The sequence below is a fragment of the Lytechinus variegatus genome, chromosome 18 (assembly GCF_018143015.1).
Source record: "Lytechinus variegatus isolate NC3 chromosome 18, Lvar_3.0, whole genome shotgun sequence".
Taxonomy (NCBI): Eukaryota; Metazoa; Echinodermata; class Echinoidea; order Temnopleuroida; family Toxopneustidae; genus Lytechinus; species Lytechinus variegatus.
This window is the reverse complement of record NC_054757.1, coordinates 6,873,632-6,889,791: the sequence shown is the minus strand read 5'-3', so window position 1 is coordinate 6,889,791 and position 16,160 is coordinate 6,873,632. Positions and strand designations below refer to the sequence as shown.

General features: G+C 37.6%; 1 pseudogene; it reads left to right on the top strand.

The window, feature by feature from the left end:
- The first annotated feature begins 1,486 nt into the window (after window positions 1-1,486).
- Window positions 1,487-16,160, top strand: part of LOC121432160 — a 31,167-nt pseudogene continuing 16,493 nt past the window's right edge.

Sequence of the window (16,160 nt, the reverse complement as noted above, 5' to 3'; positions counted from 1 at the left end):
GTGACCGTATGTAGGCCCTATATACGAAAACTTGAAAATAATTATCAAACTGTTATCTCTCGAGAAAATATTTTGTTGGTTAACGTAACATGCATAATGAACCAGCCTATTGTTGGTTAAAAGAAAATTTCATGTCAGACGAATATATACTTCTCTTGATATATGTATGTTAACCAATTTCTGGCTCATAACCAACCCGGTAGCGGGCCGGTAGGTTGGTTAAAACTTTTCTGAGAGTTCATGTTCAGTCCCCACTGCGGCCCCTGGTTAGCACTCGTTCCTAAGAAGCTACAAAAGCTTGAATTCATGATTTTCTTTTTTTTTTTTAAAGATTAAGTGCTACTACCTGTCCAGTTCTGTGTAGTAAGTGTATAAAAACATTAAACAATAATTTTTAAGCCTACTTGCATGTTTCCTTGCTTGCTTGATTGCATTGCTTGGTTGGTTGGTTGGTTGATTGATTGATTGATTGCAGGGGCGGAAATCTCTCCCAAAAGGTAGGGGGACAAGGGTCTGGAAAATTTGACAAGCAAAAAAAAAAGACTATTTGATATTGTGTCCCCCTACTATTTTGAGTAGGGGGGACACGTCCCCCTGTCCCCCCTGGGATTTCCGCCCATGATTGATTGATTGATTGATTGATGGATGGAGGGATTGGTGGATGGATGGATAAAAATGATAGATGTTCCTGCATATCCATCCCTGCAAATGATTAGCCAATCAAACAAGAATGAGGTGCATAAAGAGTTGGAGAAACTGGATAAACAAGCTGTTTTATGTGTTAGCAAGTGTCATTCCTCATATCAAAGGCCCTTTTTACCCGAGAAAAGTGCCCCTCACGAACGTGTTCGGCGCCCCTTTAACCTGCGAAGAATCTGTTTTATTTGTTTACGAATGCCCCTTGCATTCTTGTAAGTGCCCTAGCTTTCTCGAATCAGTGCCCCTTTTGAACGTGTTCTGTGCCCCTTCCGTTTCATGCCTTTAGCAAGTGTCCCTTTGCCTTCTACAGGCGCCCTTTAACGTATCAGTGCCACTTTTTACCCAAGAAAAAATGCCCCTCAAGACGTGTTCTGTGCCCCCTTATTAATTAAGCCCCTTAAGGTAGGTAAGTCATTCTTGTTTTTTATTAGTGCCATTTTCGAAAGAAAAGATGCCCTTTTCCCTGTGCATTTGTGTGAAATGAAAGGATGAGGGTGTGTGGGTGTGTGTGTGTGATGGATCGAGGGCCGGGGGGCGTTCGATTTTTTTTTCTCTTCACTTCAATCTTGTAATGCCCCCAAATATGAACGCTGTTAAACTCAAACAACAACAACAACAAGTTTAATTTCAAAACTCTTCAGATTATCTTAATCCCTCGATCCTCTTCTTGGAGTCGGGACGGAAGTACCATACTCGTAATTCGGGGAATTCCCTCAAGATCAACCGGCTGCTGCCGATTGACTTTCGACAGACCACACCAAAGACCTTTAAACGTCCAGACCGCGGGATCGATCATACGGATCCGAACAGGGATCGTGTCGCCATTCGCTGCATGGACCCTGGTACGGTAAGTTAAAACTCATCTCTAGAAACAGATTAAAAACCAGATCAAACCTCTAACGTTAAAATAGGCTAAGGATGGACCTGCAACCTGCATGGTTACCGTACCGTATGTTGATCCTGGAATTTTTGAAAGACTTTTAGTTTAAATGCTTCTGACTTGGATAATGTCACAGACACATTAACCCAGGGAGCTCAGGCACGCTTTTGCGGGCTGGCCGGCGGAGGCCAGGTCCAGCAGGGGAGTGTTTCATCAACATTTCTGTCCGACAAGTTGTCAGATCTGACATCTTTCTCTGACTCTGATTGGTTGTGAAGCACTGTTACTATGGTAACTGTCGGATAAAATGGGAATTGTCGGATAAAACGTCCGACATGTGCATGAAACGCTCCCGTGGACTCGTCCGTGTAATAATTGTCAAACATAATATACCATACTCTCCAAAATGGGGTAGAATAGGGTCGGAATTGCACTTCAAATAAAAGGGGAAAAAATAATGCACTTTATAGTAAAGCTAAAGCCAAGGCTTTGTGATACAGCTAGCCTGACATCGACTGGACCCACTCACACAACATGCGAGGTTAAAGGAAAATTCTGTCTCGTTCGTTTTCCTTGTGTCAGACGTCTAACTTTTCCTTTTTCAGAGCTACCAAGTCTCACGCATTTATGCGTGAGACTCAAGCATTTTGGACTCTTGTTCTTCCCCTCAAATCTCTGTCTCACGCAACTATCACAGCCTATCCCCATTGTACACGATGTCTGTGATCTCACTCAGATTCACAGAAAATCTCACGCATAGCTGGTCTTTGAACTTATTTTTCTTATTTCAAGAAAATGTCACATATTCTTTGTGAAATCGAAGAGAAATGACCTTCAGACTGACAGAAATATAACCTTTAAAAAAAAATCAAATTATTGGCTGCAAAAAATAAGAATGAAATTAGGTCAGTTTCAGCATTTCTCTGCCAGGCATAGGCTGTGTAGTTAAGAAATGGACGCACACAATTCCAAATTTTTAGCTTCCGAGAGCTGTTATAAATTTATCATTAATGCCAAAAACTTGTCCATAAAGAGTCCAATAGGATTCTTTATGCTCTTTCTGATGGTATGATTTTTATAAAGAATTGGAAACCAAATCACAATGAAAAATTGCGACAAAGTGAAAAAAAAATTGTGCAAAACAGACATTTAATTTTCCCCATAGAAAACGCATGGGGAAATGGCGATCTCAACACACACAAATAAGGATTTGCAATTTATCTCTAAATCCTTATTTAAAATGATCATATAAACTTGTCCTTACTGTCAAAAGAAGCCCCTGATTTTTTTCTTTCCATACATGCCAAACACAAGTTCAATTCAGATCACATTTTTCTAGCAGCCTGAACTTCCCCCCAAAATCAGGGTGACCAGATGTCCCGTATTTCCCTGGATTGTCCCGTATTTGCTCCTTTGTCCCGGCGTCCCGACAAACCCTTCCCGGGACGCCTATTTGTCCCGTATTTCAGAATATTGAACAAAATATAGTTATATAAAAAGATCGGAGCAGATTCTCAACATGCTCAATGGTGCAAACAATCTCATATAATAAACAGCTTTTCAACCAAAATAATCCCAAAACCGGTGGGAAATGTTTATAATTATATTATGGATTCTCTGAATACTGATGTTGTGATGTAATCAGAGGAACAAGTTATTGAGTTTTCATAACTAGATCTAGTTGTTGAGTCTTGTGATCAGTGCAAACTTGTAATGGGATGGGAGAGATTCCTGTGTGTGATGCCGTGTTGTTTCATCTAATTTTTAAGTTTGAAAACGTGTCACTTCCTTGTCCCTTCCTCTCCTTTTTCTTTTCGTTCTTTCTCTCCTTACATTATTTTCTTCATTTTCTCCATTCTTTCCTCCCCTTTTATCCTTTCTTTCATTCTTTATTTTATATTTTTCCCCCTTTCCCTTATTCTTTATTTCTTTCCCTTCCTTCTTTCCCTTCCTTCTTTCCTTCCTCCCCTTTTTTTTCTTTCTTTCATTCTTTCTTTCTTCCTCCTTTTTCTCACTTTTTTTTTCCTTTCTCTCCTTCATTTTTTCACACATTTCTTCATTTCCCCTTCCTTTCTTTTTCTTTCTTTATTCATTTCAAAGAAAGACGGAAACACTTTTCTCTCTTTTATTCTTTCTTTCATCTTTCTTTTATTTTTTCCTTCATTTTCCCCTTCATTTTTACTTTCATTTTTTCTCAATTCATCTGCTTTCTTTCCTCTTTTCTTTCTTTCCTTCATTCTTTCGTTCATTCTCCCTTCTTATTCTTTATATTTTCTTACGAGTCTTTTACTATGTGTAGCATTCTTTGTTGATCTTTTTTTATTAAGACCTGGCTCGGTCGATCCGCTCCTACAGCGTGCTTTTTCGATTGTCCCGTATTTCACTTTGTGAAATCTGGTCACCCTGCCCAAAATGTCCCATATTTTCCCCTAAATCAGCCTGTTTTATGCTGACACTTCAGTGTGGCTTCAGAAACCCTAATAGCAGTGTCACGAGAGACCTTCATCCATTGTAATCGAGGTAAGTGCATAATTTTTCCCCTTTTATTTGAAGTGCTAATCCGAACCCATGCCATTCTACCTCATTTTGGAGAGTATATGTTTGACTAGTATTACACGGACGACTCCTGGGCTCCGGCCCGGGAAGCAGACCACAGTTCCCTGGGTACAGACACATGTGCTCTTACATTTCCATGACTTCGTCTTCATTTAAATTTAGTTGGACCAAAGCTTCAGTCTCTATTTGGTTGCTCTGCTGAATTGCGTTGGCTCCACTCACCAATAGTATGTCAGAAATTGTTAAATATCCCCTGAAAACCACTGTAATTCTAATGGCTTATGTCGAAAGGAAGGGTGCTGTCGCGTTAGGGTGCGTCAACGCGAAGATTCGTCCAAAGCCCCCCCGGTTTGGACGAAAGGGTGTGTTTAATAATATTGCCAATTTGCACGTAAAATAGTTGATTTTCAATCATTTAAAGCATTGACAATTTGAGGAAAAGAAAGAAAAGTTCAACTAAGAATAATAATGATAATAATAATAATAATAATGATAATAATAATGATAATAAAATCAGATATCCACCCTTGCAAAAAGCCACTTGGCGCCAATTTTTCACTCCAAATTCATTTCCATAAATTCACTCTTTGGGGTGAAAATTATTATTTTTATTATTATAAGTATTATTAATATTATACAAACAACACGCACATATTATACACACAACACGCACACATACACAACAGATACATCTCACAAAATATACTGAGGCAGGGTCTCAAGTGTAAAATATAGTAAGGTAGGGTCTGAAGAGTTAAACGTTGTGAATGCTGACCCGACATCAATTTTGGCCTTGCCCTTCCAGGACACATCTGACGTAAGTTTTATAATATGGGGGACACCAAATATCTCCAGATATACGAATGTTTTCCTTCGTAATAAATACACACCTGCAAAGTATAGAATTGAAGGTAAGTTACTTTTTTTTAATTTGAAAGAACCTTGAAATCAGTCATAATTTTTACATGTATCAATATTACACCATAAAACATTTCCACCGAAAAATCCTCATGCAGCATGCCGTCATTGTTTTTTTTTACCTTAAAAAGAATGTTTGTGCCATATGATGATTTATGTTCCTATGCAAATTTCACATATCACTCGTCTTTTTTGTCTGTTCAGCTTATAAATATTTGTATTTATTTATTCATTATTATTAAATACACCCTTTCGTCCAAACCGGGGGGGGGGCTTTGGACGAAAGGGCGCGTTCCAGTGAATGCGACGCGACATGGCGCTCCCAACGCACCCTTTCGGCCAAACCGGGGGGCTTTGGATGAATCTTCGCGTTCGCGTTGACGCACCCTAACGCGACAGCACCCACCCTTTCGAAATAAGCCATAATTAGGCAAGACTGGCATTAAACTTAAAGTAGATCTAAATACCGTTTTGTTGTTAGGGGTCATGTTGTACCAGTTGAACAAATTACAAGTTAGAATCTAGATCTAGTAACAGTTACTTTAAAGAGAAATGCCAGTAATTGCAGTAAACACAGATTTCATGAAAAAGTCTGTAAAACCAGGCTTAATTGTCAGAATATCATCGAGGATCTAGATCTGGTACAGTTACATAAACTGAACTTTGTGAAATCTTGAAATCTACGCTGAAAAATGTTCACACTGAAGATTACCAACACAGCTAGGCACACGTGGGACAGTGTATTAATATTGCTGGAATAAAGACCAGACAGAAGTGACCGATTCCGCGCTTATTTTGCTTATTTCTCAGCAATTACACAATTTCTTCCAAAATCCTTTGGCACATATTTTTTATTCATACAAACAGACACTTGTGTGGTCATTATATTAGATTCTGTCAAAAGTCATTTTGAGATCGTTACCAAAACTGGAGTTTATCTTTAAAGGCAACGTAGGATACGGTAGATCTAGGCCTAGATCTCCCCTATGTGTATTATGTGATTAAATTGAAGCCGAGGCTATAGTCCTGAGAAAAGGAATGTAGATTGAGGGTCTACTCTCATCTCGATCGAACAGCAAATTTTATTCTAGGCTCTAGATTTGGAGACACATCTCGAGAGCAATTTGTTTCTCACCTCCCAATAAAACTTCTGTTAAAAGTTCTATTTGTTTCTATCAAGAGAAACAAATTATACTTTTATTGGGAGGTGAGAGATATGTCTCTAACTAACTCTAGTCTAGAATAAAATTTGTTGGATCGAGCTCAAATGGCCAACTTTACAAGAGCGTAGGGCACAGGCCAAGGTGGTGATGATCTACTGTATTACCAACTCACTCATTGACATCCCACCTACTTTCCTCACTCCATCCACATCTATGCATAGAGGTCATTCTCAGAAGATCCTTGTTCCCTTTGCCAGAACACTTGTCTACCAGAGGAGCTTCTTCCCAGATTCGATAAGACTTTGGAACTCCCTCCCTAAAGCACAGTAAATTGTACCTCTCTACACATCTTTAAACAAGAGGTACAAAAGACCCAGCTCCGTTAATAACGGTGGTTATTTTTACTTGCACGCTGTAAGCAATTTTTTATTGGATAATGTACATACACTTGCACGCTGCACTTCACCAGTACGACAATACACCAGACGGTGGACTGAACTGTTTCCCGAAGAAGAAGAGGAGATGAGAGAGTAGAATAATCTTGAGTGTTATGTAGATCTAAGATGAAGTCCTGTGATTGCCTTGCACATGAAGCAGGAAAAGAGGGGATCTGTATGATTATGAGATGAGTCTTGGACTTGGTGACAAAATAAGGTGAGAAAGATCTTAATACTTGCTTTGCAGAAGAAGGAACAAAGTTCACTTGACAACAGAAAGTTTTGCATCGCACAGATCAAAACTCAAAAGCCAATTTTAAAATTTTGTGTGTGAATGGTTGGGATTTGTAAAGTATTTGGTGGTAAGGGGTACCGTATTCAGGTATTACAATTATAGAGCCAGCTAGGGTGATCCATTTGGGGCAAATGTAAATTGTTTGATTTCAGAGTTTAAAGGGTACCATTGTGCAAAATGGGATCGTAATACACTTTTTAAAAATAATTAAATTTCTTTTGTTCAGTTCACTGGGCTAAATCCTTGTGTCACACCTATTGTTCAGGGGTGATGGAACAATAGATCACCCCCCCCTACCAATAGGTATGATGCAAGGATTTATGCCAGTGGTTCAGTTGATAAATCTTGGAATAAGCAGATTCAGTCAATGCAAAATGACATGATCATTCAATTTCTGATAATTGAAATAAATTTCTTCGTCCGTTCAATTTTGGAGTTCAGTGTTTTGCAGAATGCTATTGTACCATGTAATCCAATTTCTCCTTTAATCGCATCCTTTTCTTCTTGTCTTTCCCAAGTTTTGGACGTTTACATGGTTTCTAGAGGCACAAGTATGGAGACTCCTGTACAACCTGGTTTTCGTGTGATAAGAGGACCAGACTGGGCCTACAAGATCCAGGACGGTGGAAAAGGACAAGCAGGAACAGTCCTAAGTCATCAAGAGCTCCATCAACCATACTCTCCCCCAAAACTGTGCTTGTCCAGTGGGACAATGGCGATAAGGGTCTTTACCGGGTTGGGTACGACCAGGCCTTCGATCTCAGGATCATTGACACTGCAAATTCAGGTATGTCCTATAAAAGAATTAGAATTATTTTTAGCACATTATAGGAATTATGAAGGTTCAGTATTTTTGTTTTAATGCAAAACAACAAGTAATATTGTTCAGAGATCTGGGGTCTGTTGCAGAAAGAGTTGCAATCAATCGCAACTCTAAAAATCAAGCGCAACTTGATTTTCATCCAATCAACGGCACGCATTTGGGACTGGCGATTGATTTTTTGACTTGCTTTTAAACGCAACTGTTTCTTCAATGGACCCCTGATATACTGGTTGGGTGAGCATAGGAATCCATCTTCTCGCCTGGACATGTTTCCTTTCAGAACCTTGGTCAGTTAGGCTTGAGCCATTCATTGAAGGAATTGGCATCTCTGATTATGCGAGGGAGGTCGTGAGCACAGTTTCATACATAATTTGGAAACATTGATTTTTTTTATTGGCTTCTGATCCCTGTTACCATGCATTACTGCAAAGTCTGAAATGTGACCCTGGGGAGCAAACAAGTTTCAAGAAAGGACTTGTTGGACGTTTTATCCGACAAGTCCCATTGTCCGACAGTTACTATAGGGACAGTGATTTTCCGCGATCGCGGAAAACGGACGGAATTCACGGAATCGGCTGTTTGAAACGGAAAGTGGCTTTTCAAACGGAAAATCACGGAAAACACGTTTTTTCTCAAAATGCACAAAAAAGCAACAGAAATTAATCCCAAATCCTCAACAAAATACTAATATCAACTGAAAAAACACGATCTCACTTTGCAACAACAATCGTGACAATCAACACATCGTAACTACACTCGAGCCTCTCCATCACTCGATCGTATCCAAATTAGTTTACACTTACGTCCGCATAGAAGGCAGAATCCGGCCGTGTGTTGCTGCCCTCTGCGTTCGGTCATAATATAATGATCACGGTGATTCATCAAATCCAAAATGGCGGATATTCGGAAGTCGTCGACTGCTCAAAACGATGTCCGAAAAGTCCCCAAATCAGCGATAAAATCCCATTTAACAATAAAATAATGCTAATAATATGAAAGGTGAGAATATATTAATGTTGATTATGTTTCCCTAATTTTTATTTTAGCTCGAATCTCTTCGATTAAAATGAATTTTAAAGCGATGTTAGTACATTGGTAGATGCAAATTTTGAGCAGCGCTAGCATTTTGACATCGCTACTCGTTGCGTATTGGTTTTCTATGTAAACGGAATTGTCAATTTTTCTTGTACACAAAGTCTATGGGGAAACGGAATTTCCGTTTCCAGACATGCTGAAACGGAATTTGAGATTTTCTGAAATGGAAAAGGCAATTTTTAGAAACGGAAAATCACTGTCCCTGTTACTATAGTAACAGTGCCTCTCAGCCAATCAGAATCAAGGAAAGATATCATATCTGATATCCTGTCAGATGAAACGGTTCCCTGGACTTAGCTTATGAAACACAAAAGCACTTTTTGTAATGCAATTTAGTGTAGACCACATGCCCACTTATGATATTCACCAATTGGAAGCTCTGCTGAATTTTATTTTTGCTTTATACTGCTGCATCTACAAACGTATACCTGTCTATCAGGCGAACCACCCAAGGAAACTAGTTAGCCCATTGTTTCCTTCTTTTTTTTCTTTTTTTAATCGTATTTCAATGTTATTTGTTGTTCACTCTTTATATGTATTATTGTACCATGGTGTTGCCCCACCCACAATTTTTTTTTTAATGGAAACTTCTAGGGGCTCCCAATCCCATGTTTTTACCTAATTTGTATATACCTGTATTTTTATGATTGATTGATTGAAATAAATTTTGAATTGAATTGATTGAAATAAATTTTGAATTGAATTGAATTAAGTGGCCATTGAAGGCAGGTAGCCTTTATTGAAGGGTTCTATGACACAAATTTCTTTCAAATGGGGATTGATTTGTCGGGCAACTAGAGGCACATTTCCAGCAGACAGATGGCCCCTAGACTGGTTGACGCTAGACAGGTTTGAATAAAGATATTTGCATTGATTACTTTTATCTGTGTATATTTTCACTTTTAGTTTGCCATCCTAAGATCTGGTGTGATGGGTGTAATGTTGATGAGATCAGAGGGATACGATGGAGATGCACCGAATGCTATGCCATTGACCTCTGTACAACCTGCTACATGAATGATGAACATGATCTTAGTCATGTCTTCATGAGAGTACTTTCCTCCCACAAGACATCCATGGGGTAAATAGAACTGTTTTTTCTAGCACTTTTCCCAAAACACACATTTATTTGGGGGTTTTTTAGTGCATGCAATGAAATAAGCATAATTATGTACAAAAATCTGCTACAGTCCATGGTTTTGTACTATGCTAAAATATACACAACAAAAAAAGTAAGTCCCCCCTTAAACAAACATCAATAATTTCCAAACCAATTCGAGTTTTTAATATATTTTTACATGAGCGTATAGGTAATTTTATAAGCTACCCTCTGAGTAAATGTTATGGACGTATTTTACGTCATGCTTCAGTGAGCACCGTCAGAAGGCAAAAATGTCACTTTTCAAAAGTCACAAGCCAAATATCGTGACTTTGATTCCATTTTATTGGAACTAATTCCACATTCTCATCATGAAAAATAGTCAGAAGGCTTATAAAAGGTACTTTCTAACAGACGATACAACTTTTTGGCTAAATTTCACGGTTGAATAAACACCAGTCCGAATTTGCTATAATTGGATATTTTACAGGTTTATGTCAATAAAAATGATAGAATATGATGACAGTTATTTTGGGGAAGAGTTTCTTCAACAGTATTCATCGTTTCACGGTTCAATGAACATTTATTGAAAACAAAAAATACGATTTTCAAATATCATAGGCAAGTATTGTTTCATTTTGGTAACTGAAAATGATCTTTTCTCAACTTTTTCGTTGTGTTCATGACCAATTAACATGCTTCAATGATTCAAAGGTGTTTAATTAAACATTCACGCTTGAATGAACATGTGGAATGTGATTAGCTCTTTTTACGTTATTGGAAAAAATGCAATTTGTAACTATGGATATTTGTCACAAACCTCCTTGCATAGTTCATTTGATTTAATTTTTGTGAAAATCCCGATGTTTAATGCATCAGTGAGCACACAATACTCGAAAATTATGCAAATGAGAAGAAAGTTCAAGGCCTTGGCCCCACTCTGTGCCGCATCGAATGGTTATTTTGGTGTGCGCACCTTTTGGATAGTGTTACTCTGAAGCCATGTGCGAAGTTTCATGAAATAACTGTTGGCAGAAGTAACAAAAACCGTCCATGAAACAAACCCTCATTTCAAAATTTTGACTTCCTCTCTCATAGACTTGTGTACATTATGGGTGCATATGTTTACGAATAAGTAATCCCTTATTCAATATGGTGGAACTTTTTTTCAAGGCTGTCTTTAGCAATGTCGTTTGGCAGTAATGTTTATCAACCTATGGGCAAAATTCTGTGCAAAAATGAAATCGATTCGTTTATTCATGGATGAGTGAGCACGCATCAAAGTGGGAAAATTGGTATTTTCAATGTCACAGACGCATTTTAAAGGATAATAAAGTGATTATTGGGGGCAAATTCGGTTTCAAATGTGACTTTAATTGCTGTTGTTTTTATCATCCATCATTTCTATCACCACATACTTTCCGAATTTTAAACATTTTCATGGTTGAGCGAGCACAATCGAAAACTTAGGAATTAATACTCTTTATACTGCATAAATGTATTCTTTTCCTAACAATTTCTCAGGATCAGTTGAATGTATGGACAAATCAGTGGTAGATCCAGAATTTTAAAATAGGGGAAGGGGCCTATAATCGGGGAAGCCACCAACATTTTCAAATTTTAACATGATCTAACAAGTTGTAGAGGATACTACCATAAACCCCTATGATAATACGTCACAATTCAGGGGCCGCTGAACGGTTTTCAAAGTGGGGGGGGGAGGACTGGGTCAAAAGTGAGGGAGGGGGGCTGATCATGCAAAAAATCAAAATCGTGTGGTTAATTTTACATTTTTGTACATGCTTTTGGAAAAAAGTTGGGGCTAAAGCCCACCCCCCCCCCCCCCCCCCCCCCCGCTTCCGCAGCCCCTGCAATACATTGTGTTCACTCAACCCGAACATACGATATCAAAATCTGGTCTGAAGTGGTTGAATGATGGATAGTAAAACAGTATAACACCATAAAATTCACCTGAAAACAACTTTTGCCCAACTTTGTAATTCAACAAACTGAAAAACGACTCTTGTGACTTTTAAAAATGGTCATTTTTAATTCAATCTTTAATTACTCATGCATGACTCAATCGATCAATCTCATTTTTCCCCAGGAGTTGCTTATTGAGTGCAGAAAACCACCTATGAAATATCATATCTCAAACTAATTTGGTTCAAAAGTTACAGCAATTTGATTTAGGGGGGACTTACTTTTTTTGTTGTGTATAGAAACCTCTTTCAAGAATAGAGGCCTTTAAGTTTGAATAATTGCCTAAGACAGTGGCAGATCTGGGGGGGGGGGATCAGAGCACACCCGTTCTAGTACACCCAGCACCAGCACACCCGTTCCCCCCCCCCCCCTTTGAAAGTGAGGACTTTTTTTTTCACTTATAAAATTTTCATTTTGAAAAAAAATGCCCCCCCCCCTTGGAAAATCCTGTATCTGCCCCTGGCCTAAGATATTATAAGGGAATTTTCATTGATCAAATAAAGAACTAATGATTTCTGTAAAGATAGACAATATGGAAAAGATTCTGTAAGAAAAATTGAATGTTTGAGATTGTGAGATTATTGTTGGAAGATCTGAAATTAGCAATATCACTACAATGTTTGTATAAAAGAAAAAGCTGTGAGGTAGCTTGGTTTGTTCTATGATAATGAGTTTCATTTGTGTAATGCCACAAGTATTGCTAACCGAATCCAATAAAAGACCATATGTTAATTTAAATAATGTGTGAATAATTTTGATATTTTTTGCTGAGTGATTGATGAACTACTCTGCTACTACAAGTAGATGGCACTTTTTTGCAGGCAAATACTCCCATGTGGTTATCTGTGTTGGGGATTTTCAATATTCTCAAGTTTTCTTCTAAAGTATTTATTATTTTACTTTAATTGACCTGCTAGATCTAGATCTATGAAAATGATTTTCCGTTTATTAAAAAAATATCTCACCATTATTTCTTACCTATACTGTTTGAATTCAGCATTACCAATTGATTAATGTGTCTTTATTTGGTAATATTCTTCAATTTCCTGGCAAAAAAGAAAAACTCCACATAATGATTTAATTTTCATTGATGTAGTCCTAAGATGCTACCAAGATCCACCTCTCCTCATATTGCCCTGAGAGGGAGCTATCCAGGGGCAAAGGTCATTAGACATCCTCACTGGCGCAGGAACTACCCATCAGGTCTGGTTTGTTTTTCCTCCATCCTTATAATATTTTCCACAAATTTGTTTGAAATTTTGCTTTATTAAGCCTTGAGGCTGCTGTCAAACAAGGCCTGTTAACTTTGCCGTTAATATTATGACTTTCATGGAAACCTTGACTTTGTGATTGTCTGATGAGCCCTATCCTATTCTATTTTGATTTGCATATTAATTTTAAAAATGTATTTGCCTACCGCTCTGTTGTTCATTCTTACATACTTTTCCCTTTAATAATGATATCACTCTTTGGAAGTTTGGACATGATTCATACTTTGGAGATGATGTATCATTTGTGTGTTTTATTATGTATTGTAAACTCTACCCATTGCAGTTTTGACCTAGTGGTTTATTATATAATACCTTTACAAATCATATCAAATCAAAGGCCAGGGCTCCACAACACAAAGCGTAACGTAACAATTGATCATACGCTTGATTTGTACGATTGATTGTACATTGTAGTTAATACAATCAATCATTAAAATTTGTTCTACGATCATTGCTAAGTTTTGTGTTACGGACTCCTGGGGAGTGTTTCATCAACATTTTTGTCCGACATGGTGTCAGATCTGACATCTTTCCGTGATTTTGATTGGCTGATAAGCAATGTTACTATGGTAACTGTCGGATGAAATGGGGCTTGTCGGATAAAACGTCTGACAAATCCTTTCATGAAACGCTCCCCTGATGAACATTAGCATATTATTAAGCTGCTCATAATAGTGATTTAAAAAAAAAAAATCATTATTGTATTTTTGTCTTCTCTCTCTCTCAGAAAATCAGGTGGGAAAAATTGTCAAATCCAGGCAGACTGTTGAGGATAAGATCAACGTACGGACTGCGGTAGAGCTATCCTCCTCATCACTAGAGAAGGTGAAATTTACCAGAATTATCTACACATGCCCAGGGAGAGGAGGCCAGGTGTATGATGGACACCTACCACTGCTTGGTGAGTTAGTTCTGGCATGAAGAAAGATAAATAGTAGCAATAATAATGGTATTTTATTCATCGAAATCTCATGCAACCAGATACAAAATGATTTACAGTGTAGCCTACTATATGAAATGATTAAAATGTATAACATTGTTATGATAGCAGAAATTCTGAACTGTAGTAACAATATTTACAGAATAAGTGGACCTAACAAATTAAAAAAAAATGTCATCATGATTAAACATTATTAAGAAGTATCAACGGAATATGCACTTTACAAAATAAAAATAAATAGAGAAGGAAAAAGCAAAGGAATGACCAAGAGGGAAAAACGAGTCAGGAGAAAATCAGGAGAAAATCAATAGAAAAGAGAGAGATTCGGGAGAAAAAAAAGGGAGTGTGAGAGAGCAGAGGGAAACAAATAGAAGCAAAAAAGGTAGTCAGAGGTATACATGTACAAGGTATAGGAAGATAAAAAAATGATCAAAGGATATGCTATGAATGTTATTTGGTAATGTGTTATGGGCATGCAGTGGCCAGCTTTCATTTATATGGCTGGAATGGAAGGAGGTTATTTACCTCATAAATGCAAAAATTTCTCCTTATTTGAACAGGGGCCCGTTGCAGAAAGAGTTGCAATCAATCGCAACTCTAAAAATCATGCACAACTTGATTTTCAACCAATCAACAGCGTGCATTTTGAACTTGCGATTGATTTTTTTGGCTTGCGTTTAAATGCAACTCTTTCTGCAACGGGTACCAGATATAGCAAAGTTTCTATAATCTTTAGGGTGCCCAGCCCATCAGGTAAATCAGGCTGGGGAAATTATTTTACTTTTTTCCAGTCAGGGAAAAATCAGGGAATTTGATAAAAAGTACCTCAAATCAAGGAAAAATGCCCTTAAATGAGGGAAAAATTTGGGAAATTTGATAAGCCCAAATGTTGAAAGCATGGTAGTCTGTCTGTTATATTTTGTTGCATATCAAAACAGCATTCTTTGAATGACTGGTTATGGAGGTACTAATTAGTTTTACATTATTGTTTTTATACTAAAAATGCATGTAACTCACTGCAACCACTTAGAAAACATGGGTTTAAATAATTAGCAGGGAATTTTGTTTTCTTTAAAAGCTGGGAACCTTGACCTTTATCTACTTTTGAGCTGCATGTGATTAAACCTATACCATACTTAATAGTAGTAATAATGTCACTTACAAAGCACCAAGTCCACTTTGCAGAGTACTTAAGTTGCATAGAGAGTTAAGAGTAATAATAGAAACGTTTCCAGCAAAATTTTATGAAAGGTTCAACAGAGATACAAAATTTGGTGTCTTTAAAGAAGTTATTCCACAAAGTGGGCATTTATGATCAAAGGACTCCCCCCCCCAGATTTTGAAAGTTGGGAAGTGACAACCAGGGGGCCGTTTCATAAAGCTGTTTGTAAGTTAAGAGTGACTTTAAGAACGATTGGTGATCCTTTCTTGTGGTAAATGGTATTCACCATTAAATGTTCATTGGTGTTTTTTTAGAGCGTAAGAAAGGTTCACCAGTCGTTCTTAAAGTTGCTCTTTTAATACAAACAGCTTTATGAAACAGCCCCCAGAGGCTGATGATAGAGACCTTTTGGGACCTTTGGGAAATGTTTGGGGATTTTTTTTCAGGAGATCCTGAGCTTGTTGATGTGGGAGACAAAGTCTTGGTGAGTGCTACTCCAGCAGAATTGGACAAACTCCATGAGCGTAGAGGATTGTGGAAGCTAGGAATGACCAATGTGAGTATTCAAATGCACTATCATTACATTAATACCATGTTCTATCTGAGTTTTGTTTCCTTAACTCATGCAAGACAATGTAGTGTATTAGATGATGTTAACTGTTCAAATGAGGAACCTTAGCATTCCTCATTTATTGATACATTTTCTTTGATATTTTATGTATTCAAAGTAGATATAGATTCTTAAGGAAAATTTAAATTGCCACTTTTCATGAAAACCTGCAATTTCAAAGTTTTCATAAAATGAATTCCTTTCTCCGATGTAATAAGCTGACCCGTCA